Source organism: Macrotis lagotis, chromosome 1 (genome assembly GCF_037893015.1).
Source record: "Macrotis lagotis isolate mMagLag1 chromosome 1, bilby.v1.9.chrom.fasta, whole genome shotgun sequence".
In the NCBI taxonomy this organism is placed as follows: Eukaryota; Metazoa; Chordata; class Mammalia; order Peramelemorphia; family Peramelidae; genus Macrotis; species Macrotis lagotis.
In genome coordinates this window covers 464,409,415-464,426,289 of record NC_133658.1, presented here as the reverse complement: position 1 = coordinate 464,426,289, position 16,875 = coordinate 464,409,415, and the positions used below count along the sequence as shown (strand labels likewise).

Genomic DNA, 16,875 nt, shown 5'->3' with positions numbered 1-16,875 from the left:
ATTTGCAAAATATAATATAGCCATGAAAATTTACAAAGATAATAACTAGAGTAAATAAGCATTCAATCTTGGTTTCACCTTTTTACTATTATAACAGTAAACATATACATGCATTAAACATATACACACACACAAACACACACACACACACACACACACATATATATATATATATGCTAAAATTGAGTTTTGTCAGTGCTGAGAAGAGAAACACTAGTTTATTATTGGTGAGACAGATTGGGGCAAATGTTTTAGAGAGCAACATGGTAATATATATTTGAATAAATCATTCTTTCAAAAGCATTTATTAATCAACTGCTATAGGCTAGGAACTATTCTAGGCACTTACGTTACAAAGCTAAGTTCACCACTAAAATTTTGTCTATTTATCCATCTATTAATTTTCAAATAATTTTTTTGGTTACATTTTAAGTTTCAACTATTTCCCCTCCCTCCCTCCTTCCCATCCCATACTAGAGAATGCCACCATTTCTCTCACACACACATAAGTATATGTATAGAGTAATACTATGCTATCCATACTTCTGTTTATCAGTTCTTTCTTTTAAAATAGATGCCATCTTCATAGTTTGAATATTTTTAATATTCAGAATAGTTTTATCATTTACAGTTAATTGAAAGATATTGCTCTCAATGTATTAAATGTTCTCTTGATATTGCTCATTTTACTCTTCATCATTTCAGGTAATCCTTTCTAATGCTCTTGTAAAACCCACTTGCTCATCATTTCTCACAGCACTTTTTATAGTATTCTATCACAATCATATAACACAACTTGTTTTACCATTCTTAAATTGATGGGCATCTCCTGAATTCCCAGTTCTTTGCCACTACGAAGAGAGAGATGTCATAAATATTTTAGAATATTATTTTTCTCTGATCAAAGTTCTCTTTTGTTGTGAAGTGGAGGGTCACTCTGGATAACACTCTGACATTGTCCTAGTGTTATAATAGTTGCCAATCTTGTCACTGATGTGCAGCATAAAGATAGAAGATCTGTGAGGAATTATCTGTGCTGATAATTAGTCTATTGAGAAACAAGTTAGGATTTATCAGGTTGTCACTTTCTATCACCAGATGTCATATACTGATGTTTGTCCTCTTTAATGGGGCACCATTATACCTGGCTAATACAGATGGAAATGAAACCAATTTAAGACCAAGAGACTCCTGCAGAAGCCAGACCATGTTCAATAATCCTGTTCCCTATTCATCAGACAAAGGGATGGAACTATTCTGATAGAGGTAAGTGATAAGGATGTCTTGCACATCATAATCCTCATCATAAGAAAAAATATAATTGTGCAACTATTTGGTTGGTTGGTGTGGTCCTCTTAAATACTGAGGTTTCTTCATACAAAAATTTCATATTCATATCTTTTGATCATTTATCAATTGAGAAATGACTTATACATTATATATTTTAGATGAGACCTTTAAATGCTGTAAGAGATTGGTCTTTACCTAGGTTCTGTCAGACTATTTATATGTATATGTGTGCATATATATGTGAATATATTATATTGTATATATTGTAAGTAGTATATATTTTATCAAAAGTGAATTTTTATGTTAAAAGTAAAATCTTTACAATTTGTCAAATACACAGTTACTATAGTCATTTACTGCTGTTTGTTGAATTTCTACTCTGTCCCACTGATCTATCTATATTTATTAGCAAGTACCATATAGTTTTTGATAATTACTACCTTATAACACAGTTTAAGATTTGGTACTACTATAATTCCTTTATAATTTTTAAAATTATTTCTTTGATATTCTTGACCTTTTGTTCTTCCAAATGATTTTTGTGATTATATTTTCTAGCTCAATAAAATAAATTTTGGTGATTTAATTGGGATGTCATTGAATAAGTAGAATTGTCATTTTTATATATTGACTCTATTCAGCTGTGAATAACTAATATTTCTCCAATTATTTAAAACTGACTTTATTTGTATAAAAATTGTTTTATAATTATGTTCATGTAATTTTTGGGTCATTGTAGGTATGCTCCTAGATATATTATACTATCAACAGTTATAAATTGATATTTTTAAAAATACCATAAAGGGGAGAAAGATTCATTTTATAAAAAATGAAATTCATGACCATTCTATTTATAGTAGTGCAATTGGAGACAACCCATATATCCAAAAAGTGAGGAATGGCTGAATGAATTATAATATAATAATGTAATAGAATATTATGGAATTATAAATGTGGCAAGTGCAAAACATAAGAAAATATGGGAAAACTGATATGAGGTGAAAGAATGAAATTAAGAGATAAGCAAGGTTCTATACTACAATTATACTGAAACTATATAAAAATATATATTATGTGCAACTATATTAAAAAAGACAAAGAGAGAAAAGATGGTAGAATTTTTTAACAAGCTGGGAAGGGGGTCACAAAACAGACATACTATTTGCCTATTTGTCTTTTAAGAACAACTTTGGTTCAACCTTATTGAATTCTAGAAAGTTTGGATAATATTTTCCCCTCTTTTGTATGTTTGATTGTTTTCACTTTTAATGTTTACAAGAAAAATATTCACTGAGTAGTCAGAGACTTGTGTTAGTTCTCATACTTTGATAACTCTAACTCATCTCTTTCACTGAGTCTCTCCTCATCTGTAAAATGAAGTGATTCTAAAATAAAAGATGACATCAAGTTCAAACTTCTCATTTTATAGATGAGGAAATTTAATATTGAGAGAGTTTAAGTGTTCTGCTTAAACCAACACAAGTAAGATTTGAATTCTGTTTTCTGATTCTAATTCCAACACACTATCCATGGCACTGCTTTGCCTGGCTTCCAAAAGAGCTGACATATATTTTACTATCTCCTTCTTTCTCTCAATTTATGACTATGATTTCACAATTTATAAGTACCATTTTATTTAATTTTTTCTTTCACAAGGAAATATCTCCCCTCCCCTCTCCTCCCTTCCCCTCAACTTCCTTCTCACCCCCTTTTTCTTTAATTCTATATTCTAGTCCATGTGTTTTCTAAAGTCCCACCCTTCCATCACCCATATCTTTAAATAGGCTTTCTTCCAATGGGAAGCCTTTCCTAATTTTTCTCATAAAAAGTACTCTCTCCCTTCTAATATTACACACAAACACACACACACACACCTACACCTATCTATATAATCTATCTGTCTTTCTATCTTAACTATTCATATTGCAATCCTTGAAGATAATAGACCAGCATGTAGCAGGGTCTTAAACAGTTGCTCGTGAAATTGAATTGAAGAAACAGTTTCTGAGAATTCATGTCCCCATCCTTCTGCTCCCAGTAAAGTTAAACAAAAGATTAATAACTTAAGACATGTCTTTTGGTTTTCATGCAATGAACGTCATATTTATTTAGGTTGATCTTTAGTTGTTGGGCACAAAATTTAGCGCTTGGGATATAATTGAAGCCATGGAAGGACTGACTAGAAATTTTGCCCTTTGGATATAGTATTCAATAACTCAGATCACCTTTATCCCACCATGAGACACCAGATAGGACTTTGGTAGAGGAGAGAGGGAAAGAAGAGACATTGTCCTATTTGCCTAATTTTATATATTGTTTTTAGTGAGCTCCTATTTCTTGAGTATTTCTTATTTTTCACTTCCAGTATAATCAGTTCAATTCAGTTCAATAAATCCTTACTCAACAAACACTTCCTATTCAATGTCATGCAATGTACCCAGAACTAGAAATACAAAGACAAAAATAGAATACTTTCTGCCTTTAAGGAGTTTATATTCAGATTATCTAAGAAAATACATGCTTCTTTTAAATAAATAAATATCCATGTGAAAAGAATATTAATTTTGCTTACTGTGAGAGCCAGAACAAGTCATAAATATAACCTCTAGTTTATTCAGGTAAATGCCTCCTATTTATAGTGCAAAAAAAGCCCTTGGGATGATATAAAAATAAACAATTTGATATTGTTCTGGATCTTATAATCTCCCACGTGAAGTTGTTGTACACATTAGAAATATTACATATTACTTATAATACATGACAGAATATGATAAATGGATGAGAAAGATAAAAACATTTTATGTGAAGTTCAAGGAAGAAAAGATAATTTCTAATTAAGAGTTGAGAGGAGAGTTTATAAGACAGGTAATGTTTAAGTTATGTAGTAAAGAAAAGATAGAATTTCAAAAGGTAGTCATGGTTACATGCATTGACTAGGAGAGGTATTTGAGGCATGTGAAATGGCACTGAAAAAGACAGAAATGAGGAAGATGCTGGAGTAATCTAGTTAACTGGAGCTACTAAAAATCTTAAAGTTGAAATGAAAAAGAAAGTATGAGAAGGCAAAGACAAAAATCTCTTCATGCATTTCAAAACTCACATCATTATTTCCCAAAGGGCTAAGAACAAATAAATAATTGATTCATTGGAATCAATGATACAACTTTGAATTCTATGGCTTTTTTTTAGGTTTTTGCAAGGCAAATGGGGTTAAGTGGCTTGCCCATGGCCACACAGCTAGGTAATTATTAAGTGTCTGAGACCAGATTTGAACCCAGGTACTTCTGACTCCAAGGCTGGTGCTTTATCCACTACGCCACCTCCACCCCCATCTATGGCTTTTTTGATATGCTCCAGTTAATGTATCATCAGATAATGGGGGTGGAGACTTACCTCCACCATCTTTCCTTCACCCCCTCTAAAAAGATTTTAGAAAATATTACAAAGCATCCTATAAATATATGCCATCTTTTAATCATTTTCAAGTCCTGGAAATGATCCTCTCAAGGTCCTTTCCAATGCAATGATTCTCTGCATGACTGTTGTTTTGGCAAAGTTAGAGGCTAAGTCCATAGTGTCTGAATAAAGCTGAATGCTGCGATATTTGGCTGTCAGTAAGTGATTGGCAAGCATCCATTTTTCATTTGTTTTCAGATTCAATGCTCGACTAATTCCCAACCTTGCCTTCATGCCAGAAAACTTGAACTGTGCAATCCAGAACTGGAATCTATTGCTAGTATAAAATGTTAAACTGACATTATACTGAAGATAAATTGTGTTCCATTAAGGCATGCAAAATAGCATAGAAAAAGACAGAATATTACCACATTTTAAACATTTCTCAATAATCACATTTAATAATTTGCAATATAAATATGGTTCTTTAAATATGAAAATATGTATTTGAACTTCACTTTGAAAATAAAAAAATGACTCAAATTCTAAAATCTAAAATTTAATTTCCAAGCAGCTGATCACTTGAAATAATATATAAAATTGTGAAAGGAAATTGTAGATTGATTTTGAAAAAATAATTTCTGGGGAAAGTTGGATAGAGTGAATAGAGAACTGAAATTGAAGTCAAGATGATAAGCTTAAATCCTGCTTCAGATACTAGAGAAGTCAGTTAATCTCTCTCAACCTCATTTTTTATATCAATAAAATGGAGAATGGTATAAAAGCAACCTATTTCACAAGGTTGTAGTGAGATTCTGAAGAAATAACATACAGAAACATTACACAGGTGCTGTTATATTAGCTACTATTATTTTACAAACCCTATGAGAAGCAGTGTGATAAACTGGAAAGAGTCCTTGATTTAGAATCTAAATTCAAGTTTAGCCATTTCATACCTCTATTACTCTGAGTAAATGTCTTAAATTCTTTGTAACTCCATTTTCACATTTATAAAATGAAAGGGCTGGATTAGATAATGGTGTCAAACTCATATAGAAAGAGGAACCACTTCTCTGTTCATGAGGATGTCTGGAGGCATCATTTTGACTTAGTTTTAAAATGTGGTAATATCTTTGTTTTATTGTATTTTATGTATCATATTAAAGTTTTAATTTTATTTTTATGTATCTTATTAATCTTATTAACATTATTAAACTTTATTGTATTTTTATGTATCTTACATTTTAATCTACTTTAGACCCAGCTCAAGTCTGGGGGATCACATATTCCCATAGGTCATATGTTTAGCTCATCAGAATGAGATAACCTACAAGATATATCCTGACTCTAAATCTATGTTCCTATGACTCTGTGGGTTGTTCAATGGTACAGTGGATAAAATACCAGAATTAGAGTTAGGAAGACTCATCTACATGAGTTCAAATCTAGCTTTAGATATTTTTTAGCTGTGTGAGCCTAGGCAAGTCACTTGGGAAAATGTGCTGGAGAAGGAAAGGGCAAGGCACTCCAAAGGCAAGAAAACTCCAAATGGAGTCATGAAGAGTTAGATCTCATTTAAATAACTGAACAAATACTAGGGCATAAAAACCTAATGATCAACTGTAGAAAGGCAGATATAGTCAATACATCTTTCTCAGATTATAATGCAATAAAAATCATATACAATACTGGACCAGGGAGATACAGACTGAAAACTAATTGAAAACTAAATAATCTCATTTTTAAAAAAATGAGTGGATCAAACTGTAAATTATAGAAAGAATTATTTCATTCTAGATAATGACACAACATGCCAGAACCTATGGGATTCCCTCAAGGCAGCTGTCAGAGGATATATTATTAAATGCTTAAGACAAATAAATTAGAGAAAGAGGAAATAAATAAATTAAATATGCAACTAAAAAAATTTGAAAAAGAACAAATTAAATACCCTAGTTAAATAACAAATTAGAAATTCTAAAAATTAGAGAAATTAATAAAATTGAAAGCAAGAAAATTATTGAAGTAATAAAACTAAGAATTGGTTTTATGGAAAAAATCAATAAAATTGATAAACCTCTAGTCAATATGATTAAAAAAGATAGAAGAAAACCAAATTACTAGTATCATAAATGATAAAGCTGAACTAATTTGTGAAGACAGAACTCTGCCTAATTCTTTCTATGACACCAATATAGTGCTGATACCTAAACCAGGAAGAGTTAAAACAGAGAAAGAAAAATTATAGACATCTCACTGATGAATATAAATGCAAAAATCTTTTTTAAAAATCTTAGCAAATCGATTACCACGAGTTAAAGCTATTAGTAGGATAATACACTATTACCAAGTAGGATTTATTCCAGGGATGCAGGGTTGATTCAATATTGGGAAAGCTGTTAATATAATTAATTATATCAATAACAAACCTATAAGAAATCATATGAGTATATCAAGAGATGCTGAAAAAGCTTTTGACAAAATACAGCACCCATTCCTATTTAAAACACTACAGTGTAGAAATAAATGGTTTGTTCCTTAGAATAATAAGCAGTATCTTTCAGAAACCATCAACAAGAATTATATGCAATGGGCCTAGTCTAGAGGCATTCCCAATAAGATCAAGGGTGAAACAAGGATGCCCCCGACTATTCAATATAATATTAGAAATGATAGCCTGGGGTGGGCGGAGCCAAGATGGCAACAGGAGAGGACTTTCTCTCAGTTGCTCTAGGGCAAAACTCATAAACTAAGGACTCTAACTACATTTTCAAGAGACAGAACCTACAGAGGGAACCAGTGAGACAATTCACCAACCCAAGGTAACCTGGAAAAGAGTTGAAAGGCTTGGCTCCACGGGACTGGGGGTGGCCCATTAGAGGGGTGACCTACCAGAGCGAAGGAACTTCAGCCTCCCAGAGGTAGCCCAGTGTGATGGGAGCCACAGCTCACAACAGCAGGGGCAGTTTCCTGATCTACACCCCAGGGAGCACTGGGCACAACTTTGGGGAATAGCAAGTGGGGGGAAAGTCTGCCAGAGCAAGCACGTGGAGACCAACATTCAGGCCACACAGCGAGCAGCATGGTTGCTGCAGGCCATTTCCAGAAACCAGAAGCAGGTGGAGCTGGTAAGCCAGAGCTCCCAGGGAATGAGTCCATTGAGCCTAGGAAGGGGAGTGAGGAGAGAGACTGCTGAGCTCTGTCTCTGCCCCTGGAACAAGACAGTGGGGTTCTGACCATATTCAGATCCTGATCGCAGTCTAGGCCCTGCCATAGAACAGCATGCTCCCCCACCTCAGCCCTGTGGCAGGGGGGGGGGGGCACTTATGGTCATTCACAGACCAGGAGAGAGGACAGAGCCTCATACACTGAGATCCTTGTGGCGGTGTCCCAGAATCTCAGGAAGCACCCCAAAACCAGGCTCAGGCTGGGAAAATGAGTAAGCAGAGAAAAAAGAGGAACACCATTGAGAAATACTTTGCCTGTGATCCCAAGAAGGATCAAAACACTCAATCTGAAGATGAGGAGGTACAAGAGCCTGCATCTAAAGACTCCAAGAAAACCAGAAATTGGGCTCAGGCCATGACAGAGCTCAAAGAAGACTTTGAAAATGAAGTGAGGGAGATAGAGGAAACATTAGGAAAAGAAATGACAGAGATGCAGGAAAAACATGAAAATGAAGTCAGCAGCTTAGTCAAGGAGATCCAAAAAAATGCTGAACAAAATAATATGTTAAAAACCAGCATAGGTCAAATGAATAAAACAGTTCAAAAAGTTTTTGAGGAGAAAAATATTTTAAAAGCAAAATTGGTCAGATGGAAAAGGAGATAAGAAAGCTCTCTGAGGAAAACAAATCCTTCAGGAAAAGAATAAAACTCAGGGAGATTGCTGATTTTATGAGAAATCAGGACTCAATACTTCAAAACCAAAAGAATGAAAAATTAGAAGAAAATGTGAAACATCTCATTGAAAAAAGAAACAACTGACATGGAAAACAGATTTAGGATAGAGAATTAAAAAATATTGGAATACCTGAAAGTCATGACCAGGAAAAGAGCCTTGGCATCATTTTCAAAGAATTATTACAGGAAAATGCCCTGATATCCTAGAAGCAGAGGGCAAAATAGAAATGGAGAGAATCCACCGATCTCCTTGAGAAATAGATCCCCCCCCCCCAAAAAAAAACCCTAGGAATATTAAGCCAAGTTCCAGAATTCCCAAGTCAAAGAGAAAATATTACAAGCAGCCAGAAGGACACAACTCAATTATTGTGGAGCTGCAGTCAGGATCACACAGGACTTAGCAGCAACTACATTAAAAGCTCGTAAGGCTTGGAATATAATATTCCAGAAGACAAAAGAGGTTAGAATGCAACCGAGAATCAACTACCCAGCAAAACTGAAGTCCTCTTCCAGGAAAAAAAGATGGACTTTCAATGAACCAGGGGAATTTCAAATGTTCCTGTTGGAATGGCCAGAGTTGAACAGAAGGTTTGATCTTCAAATACAGGATTCAGATGAAGCACTGAGAGTGGAGGAGAAGAGGAAAATATGAGGGACTTAATGATGATGAACTACATGTATTCCTGAATAGAAAAATGACACTGATAAAATTCATATAAACCTTCTCATTTAATAGAGCAGGTAGAAGGAGCTTTTATAGATGAAGCACAGGAGAAAGCTGAATTTGAAGGTATATTGTGGTATAAAAGTGGAGTCAGTTGATAAAAGGGAAATGTAATGGGAGAAAGAAAAAGGAGAGGAGGAATAGGCTAAGATATTTCATATAATAAGATTTTTCTTTATTACAATGAACTATTGCAATGATATGGGGGGGGAAGGCAAGGGGGAATGAGGGAATCTTTTCCCTCATCAGAGGTAGCTAGGAGAGGAAACAGCATATATACTCAATGGGGTATAGACATCTGTAGTAAGAAGGAGAGAAGGGGGATGGGGGAAGGGGGGGTATGTGACTTATGGAGGAGAGGATGGACCATGGAGGGGAGAATGGTCATATATAACACATTTCCTTTTGTACTTCTTGCAAGGGGCTGGGATTGGATGGCCTGTCCAGTACCATAGGGCCAGGTGGATGCTGGGTTTGGGGCCTCTTGGCCACAGGGCTGGGGATCTGTCTGCTGTGCCACTCAACTACCCTACAGCAGAGACAGAGTGAAAGGAGAGAGAAAATATAGTTCATGGTAGTAGAGAAGTATGAATGGAGGGAGTTGCGATCAGCAATGGCAATGGTGGAAAAATATGGAAGTAACTTTTGTGATTGACTTATCCTAAAAAATGTGATCCACCCACAACAGAGCTGGTGGTTTTGGAACACAGAATGAAGCATGTTAATTATTATTATTATTATTATTATTATTATTATTATTATTATTATTATTATTATTTTCTGGGGGGTGTTGCAGGGCAAATGGGACTGGGTGGCCTGCCTGGGGCCACACAGCTGGGTGATTGGTGTCTGAGGCTGGATTTGGACCTGGGTGCTCCTGGCACAGGGGCCAGTGCCTTGTCTGCCACCTAGTCACCCCTACTATTATTATTATTACTATTTTATTTTATTTTGGATCCTTTTTTGGTTTGTGTAGGGCAATGGGTTTGGGGTGGTTGCATGCAATCACACAGCTGGGTGATTGTTGGTTCTGGGGCCAGATTGGGCTCGGGTGCTCCTGGTTCCTGGTTCCTGGGTCCTGGCCCATCCACTGCACCACCTAGCCATACCTACAATTATTATTATTATTACTACTATTGTTATTATTATTATTATTCATTTTAATTTTAATTTTTTCTCTCCCCCCTTTACTTTATTGCTTATGCAGGTCTATATTTTCTTGGGGTTAGGGGGCATTATGTTTATTCTTAAACAAGTATATTTTAGTAATGTATGAAAAACATTATTTCTATAAAATAAATATAAATAAATAAATTTAAAACAAACAAACAAAAAAGAAATGTTAGCCTCAGCAATAAGAGAAGAAAAAGAAATTGAAGGAATTAGAATTGGGAAGAAAAAGACAAAAGTCTGACTCTTTGCTGATGACATGATTGTATAACTAGAGAATCCCAAAAAAATCATCTAAAAAACTACTAGAAATAATTAGCAACTTTAGCAAAGTTTTGGGATATAAAATAAACCCCTATAAATCCACAAAATTTCTATATATGAATATCAAGATACAGTAGAAAGAGCTAGAAAGAGAAATCCCACTCAAAGTAACCTTAAACAATGCAAAATATCTGGGAGTCTATTTGTCCAGACAGACTCAAAAATTTCTTGAAAACAATTACAAGCGGCAGCTAGGTGGTGCAGGGGAGGACTAGGTGGTACAGTGGATAGAGCACCGGCCCTGGAGTCAGGATTACCTGAGTTCAAATCTAGCCTCAGACACTTAATAATTACCTAGTTGTGTGGCCTTTGTTAAGGCACATAACCCCATTTGCCTTGCAGGGGGGAAAAAAGCCTTATAAAAACAATTACAAAACACTTCTCACACAAATAAAATCAACTTTAAATAACTGGGCAGACATCAACTGCTCATGGATAGGTTGAGCTAATATGACAAAAATACCAATTCTACTAAAATTAAACCACCTGTTTAGTACCCTACCAATCAAAATTCCAAAGAATTACTTTAATGAGTCAGAAAAAGTGGTAAGTGAATTCATATGGAAAAATAAAAAGTCAAGAATTTCCAGGGATTCCTTGAAAAAAAGTACAAAAGAAGGTGGCTTAGCCTTACCAGATCTAAAATTAATTTATAAAGCATCAATCATCAAAACTGTCTGGTATTGGCTAAGAAATAGAATTATGGATCAAAGGAATAGACTAGGTGCAATAGCAGGAAATGATTATAGTAATCTGCTGTTTGATAAATCAAAGAGTCCAGCTATTGGAATTAAAAAACTCCCTTTGATAAAAACTGTTGGAAAAATTGGAATTTAGTTTGGAAGAAACTTAGATTAGACCAACATCTCACACCCTATACCAAGATATGATCAAAATGGATACAGGATTTAGACATAAAAAACAATATTATAAGCAAACTTGAAGATCAAGAAGTAGTTTACCTGTCAGATCCGTGGACAAGGAAGGAGTTTATGACTAAGGAAGAGATGAAGAACATCATTAAAAACAAAGCAGATAATTTTGATTACATTAAATTATAAAGCTTTTGCACACTTGAAACCACTGTAACCAACATTAAAAGAAATTTAGTAAATTGGTAAACAATTTTTACAACTAGTATTTTTGACAAAGGACTCATTTCTAAAATAAACAATAAACTGAGTCAAATTTTCACAAAAAAAGCCATTCCCCAATTGACAAATGGTCAAAGGATATGCAAAGGCAATTTACAGATGAGATTAAAGTGATCCATACTCATATGAAAAATCACTCTAAATCATTACTTATTAGAGAAATGAAAATTAAAGCATCTCTGACATACCACCTCACACCTCTCAGACTGGTCAATATGACCAGAAAGGACAATGATCAATGTTGGAAGGGTTGTGGGAAATCTAGGACACTGATACATTGTTGATGGAGCTGTGAACTCATCCAACTTTTCTGGAGAGCAATTTAGAACTATGTCCAAAGGGCAGCAAAGATGTGCATACCCTTTGACCCAGACTACTGGGTCTGTAACCTGAAGAGATTATGAAAAAAATGCATCAGTTGTACAAAAAATATTCACAGCTGCCCTATTTGTGTTGCAACGAATTGGAAATTAAGCAAATGTCCTTCAATTGGGGAATGGCTTAACAAACTATGTGTCATGGAACACTATTGTTCTATTAGAAACCAGGAGGGATGGGAATTCAGGAAAACCTGGAGGGATTTGCATGAACTGATGGTGAACGAGATGAGCAGAGCCAGAAAAGCATTGTACACCAATTGTACACTTGCTCATTCCATCAGTGCAACAATCAGGGCCAATTTTGGGGTATCTGCCATGGAGAATACCATCTGTATCCAGAGAAAGAATTGTGGAGTTTGAACAAAGACCAAAGACTATTACCTTTAATTTAGGAAAAAACCCCATTATCTTAGTATGTAATTTTGCTATTTCATATACTTTTTTTCTTCCTTAAGTATATGATTTCTCTCTCATCACATTCAACTTAGATCAATGTATACCATGGAAACATTGTTAAAGACTAACAGACTGCCTTTTGTGGGTGGGGGGAAGGGAAGGAAGATTAACAGAAAAATTGTAAAACTCAAAATAAATTTAACAATTACAGAAAAAAAGAAATAACTCAACCAAAATAACAAAATTATTCTATGATTCAGTTGATAACTGGGAGAAGAAAGAGTCTAATCTGAAAACAACATTTTTCTTTGTTCTCCTACAATAGAGGTATCGAACTTCAAGCCCCATATGGTTGGTAAAACTCCCAAGCATCGATACAGTCAGATAAAAATGTATTTGGGAAATATTTAGCAAATAAAATTAAACTATAACAACATTCAATTTTTGAAGTTTTTAGTCAATATGCTGCCCTCAGGGATTCCTTTTTTATGTTTTAGTGTTTACCAATTTTATTTGAGTTTGACACCATAGTCCTACAGCATGGTAAGGTAACATCACACAGAATGGGTTTTGACTGGATAAATGTACTTCCATTGGACAGATATTCAAAAGCCTGGAGCATCTTGTGAAGTAGCCTTTCAAAAGATGTGAAGGTCTACACCATGGTGGGGCTAGCTTTAGGGATGGAATTGTAGAGTGGTACGAGGTCACCACACTCCAGGCTAGGTTTTTCCTTATGAATACTCTGTAACTTTCTCTGTAGTGTTCTCTAGCTTGGCACAGTATTTGTAAAATATGTGTTTAATAAATGCTTGTGGAATTGTTAACTTGGATGACTTCTAGTTGTTGTGAAAAAAGGCAGTGTTCTCAAGACTACTGTTTCAGTGAGTTTTTCTAGTGTCTTTCTTTGATTGAACTGATATGTCCCTCTCCTGCTATGAGATCATAAGATCTTATATTTTGAGATAGAAGATAACTTAGAAGTGCCCTTATGAAACAAACCATCTTATGTTATAGGCAAGAAAATTCAGACTCAGGTAAAGTAAATTACTTACCTAGCATCATACAGGTAGTAGCAGCAGAGATGGGATTCAAATAAGACTCAATCGGGCTTACATTTCAAAGTGCCACAAGGAGTTAAGTAGGAATCAATTAGAGCTCCCAGGAGACATGCTGAATATGACAACCATTTGGAATGCTTAAAAAGAACATTTAAAAACCAATTTGATTCACAATTAAAAAAGACCTTTCACTAAATAGCTTTGCTTTAAATTCATATGTCAAAAAAAGAGAAAACTTGTCAAGGCTTAAGGCAGAGAATTTGAGTAGGGTGCTGCCCCAATAATAGTACCAGGACCCTAGGAACAGATGAGAGGAGCTCATATTGGGGGGAAAAAGAGAGGGGGGGGGTTGGAGAGTGGGAGTATTTTTTGCCAAAAAATAATTTTACTCATAAATAAAAAGAAAAAAGTTATGTAATTTGATAATTGAATACAGTTGTGTGAATAATCATAACTTCTCACTGAAAATATTAGAATGTCTTTTTAGCAAACAACTAACAACATTCTGAAACATTTCTGGAGAACCTGATACTGTGTGTGTGTGTGTGTGTGTGTGTGTGTGTGTGTGTGTGTGTGTGTGTGTGTGTATGTGTGTATCTATGTCTATCTATATATCTTGTGCTTTGCTATTTGACATCTTGATGGAGTAGTCATAAACATGTGTCAATGAGAAGAATCTGATTTTTAATTTTTGTTCCAAATAAATCATAAGAATAACATTATGAATGAATATGTAAATCTGTTTATTAGGAAAGAGGTCACTTGATGATGCAGAGTATACAGTGCCAGACCTTGGGTCAGGAAGAACTGAACTCAAATCTGAACTCAGATATGTACTAACAAATTTAGGTGACTCTTTTTGCCCTAGTTTCTTCATCTATAGAAAGAGCTGGAGAAAGACATGGCATACTACTTCAGGATCTTTGTGAAGAAAAGCTCATAAAGGGTCATGAAGAGTCAGACTCAATCCAACAACAACAACAACAACAACAACAACAACAATTTGTTAGGAAAATATGTCAGTGTCCTATGTAAAAAAAAATTGACAATACCACAATCAGTGGATTTTGGAATGTAACTCTCTTACCTTCTTTTCCTAAATGTAAAAAAGTAGAAATCCATTCTGTTCTCAGAAGACATAATCACAATTCATTTTGCATATGCTTGTTTGATGATTTATAATTCTTTCTATATAGTTATGAAAGTATTGTTACTTAACGTTCCACTCAATTCAATAAAAAATAAAATTAGGGACTTCAAAAGAAGAATAATATCCTTTTTAGAGAAATAGTCCCTGAGACTATCCCCCCATTTTCTTCTAGAATTCAAATGGATTTGGGGAAAAAATTAAAAATTAAAATACATTTCTACAATAGCCTAGAAATTCAAATTTTTGAAGTGCATAATGGATCAGATAACAGTCCTTTAAATAGCTGAATTATTTGCTGCTTCAGTTAGGAAAAGAGAATATTCTGCCAAGTTTGCATTAGTAATATACTTTTAAGAATAATACTCATTTGAGCTCAGTGCGTTGTAACATGTAAAAGAGAAATTAATGATCAAGAAAAGACTATTTCACAGCCAGATCACTTGGTATATGAACTGAAACTTTAATACTAACAAATCAATAATCGCAAAATGAAAATTCATTGAAATAACTTTTTTCATTCAGGGTTTTAATAGAGTTTTGTAGTCATAACACAGGTTGGGGAGAAGCCTCTCTTGTAGAGACAATTGTCTCTGTTAGTAACTATTAAAGGGACATCCTAATGGGAAATCAATTAGTAAAAAATAAAATCTATGGAAAGTATTGTTTTCATGATGCTTGATAACCTGGCGTGGAGGGCACTTACCAACACACATATAAATGTTATTGGTAATTTAGACAAATTTAGACTTCATAATTTAGACAAAAATTAGTTAAAAGTATACAAAGGAAGGGGGGGGTAAGTTAGACTAAATTTAGTCAGATAGCAGGTAGAGGACATCTTTCTTTGTATCAAAGGAACCTATTGACATTTTATCTTGTTAAATATAGAAAACTATTCCGGATATCATAGGATTCCCTGACCTCAGCAAACATCCTATCTAAACTATTATCAAAGAGTTCTCCTCTTGGAGACATGTGATTGATAGTTCTTAATCTTAATGACTTCTACAATGGGGAAACCTACTTTCAAAAGTTTCTCTTTTGGAAATTTTTCCTCTAACCAAACCTAGATCTGTTTTTATGTATCTTCTATGTGTTCTATCCACTGTAGTCAAAAAGAATAAACCCACTCACTTTTCACCCTGATGCTGAAATTTATATCACAATTATATTATATAGCCACATATTACGTGGCACTTATTTGGCAGTAAGGTTTACAAAACACTTTACAAATGTTATTTCATTTTATTCCCTGCCTTGAAGATTGGTGCCATTGTCAGTCTCATTTTTTAGATGAGGGAAATAAGACAGAGATAAAATGACCTGCCCAGTGTAGAGACACAGTTAGCAAGTGTCTGAGATTGAATTTGAATTCAGGTCTTCCTGACTCTAGGTCCAATGCCCAATTTACTGTGCTACCTAACTATTCCATTGAACACAACTATGCTGTCCCTTATAGATGTTTTGCTCCTTTAGGCCAAATGGTCCCAGTTTCTCCAAATGATCCACATTTGTCATTTATTTGGAGGACTTTCAGAAATCTAATTATGCTTCTCTAGATGCTCTCCAGATTATAAATCTTACCTAAAATGAGACACTCAAGTCACCAACTGACCCCAATCCCCAACATGTTGTGTGATGAGATCAGAGTGTAGCAGGACTATCACTGCCCCATTCTGGCAGTTTCCCCTGCTTCTTGTTAATATATCATATGCTATTACTGCAATAGCTTTTTAAACTATTGTATCACATTGCTGGAGCCTGCTAACAAGCTCTGATGATATGCTCGATAAGCCTACTTAATCTTAAATTTTAGTTTTTCCTTCTTCTATAGTCAGGACAAAGTAAGGTACATAGGTCTAAGAATCATATCTCTAGAGATCATAGGGGACAAAGAGACTAAATACAGCTTAAGGTAAAGTCTTTTA

General features: G+C 34.5%; 1 long non-coding RNA gene across 1 annotated transcript in view; it reads left to right on the top strand.

The window, feature by feature from the left end:
- The window catches only part of LOC141506654 (uncharacterized), a 74,851-nt gene that overhangs the window by 57,152 nt on the left and 824 nt on the right, over positions 1-16,875 (top strand). The window contains exon 2 of the long non-coding RNA XR_012473956.1: positions 1,099-1,266. This is a non-coding gene — a long non-coding RNA (uncharacterized LOC141506654). The remainder of the gene's footprint in view (positions 1-1,098; positions 1,267-16,875) is intronic.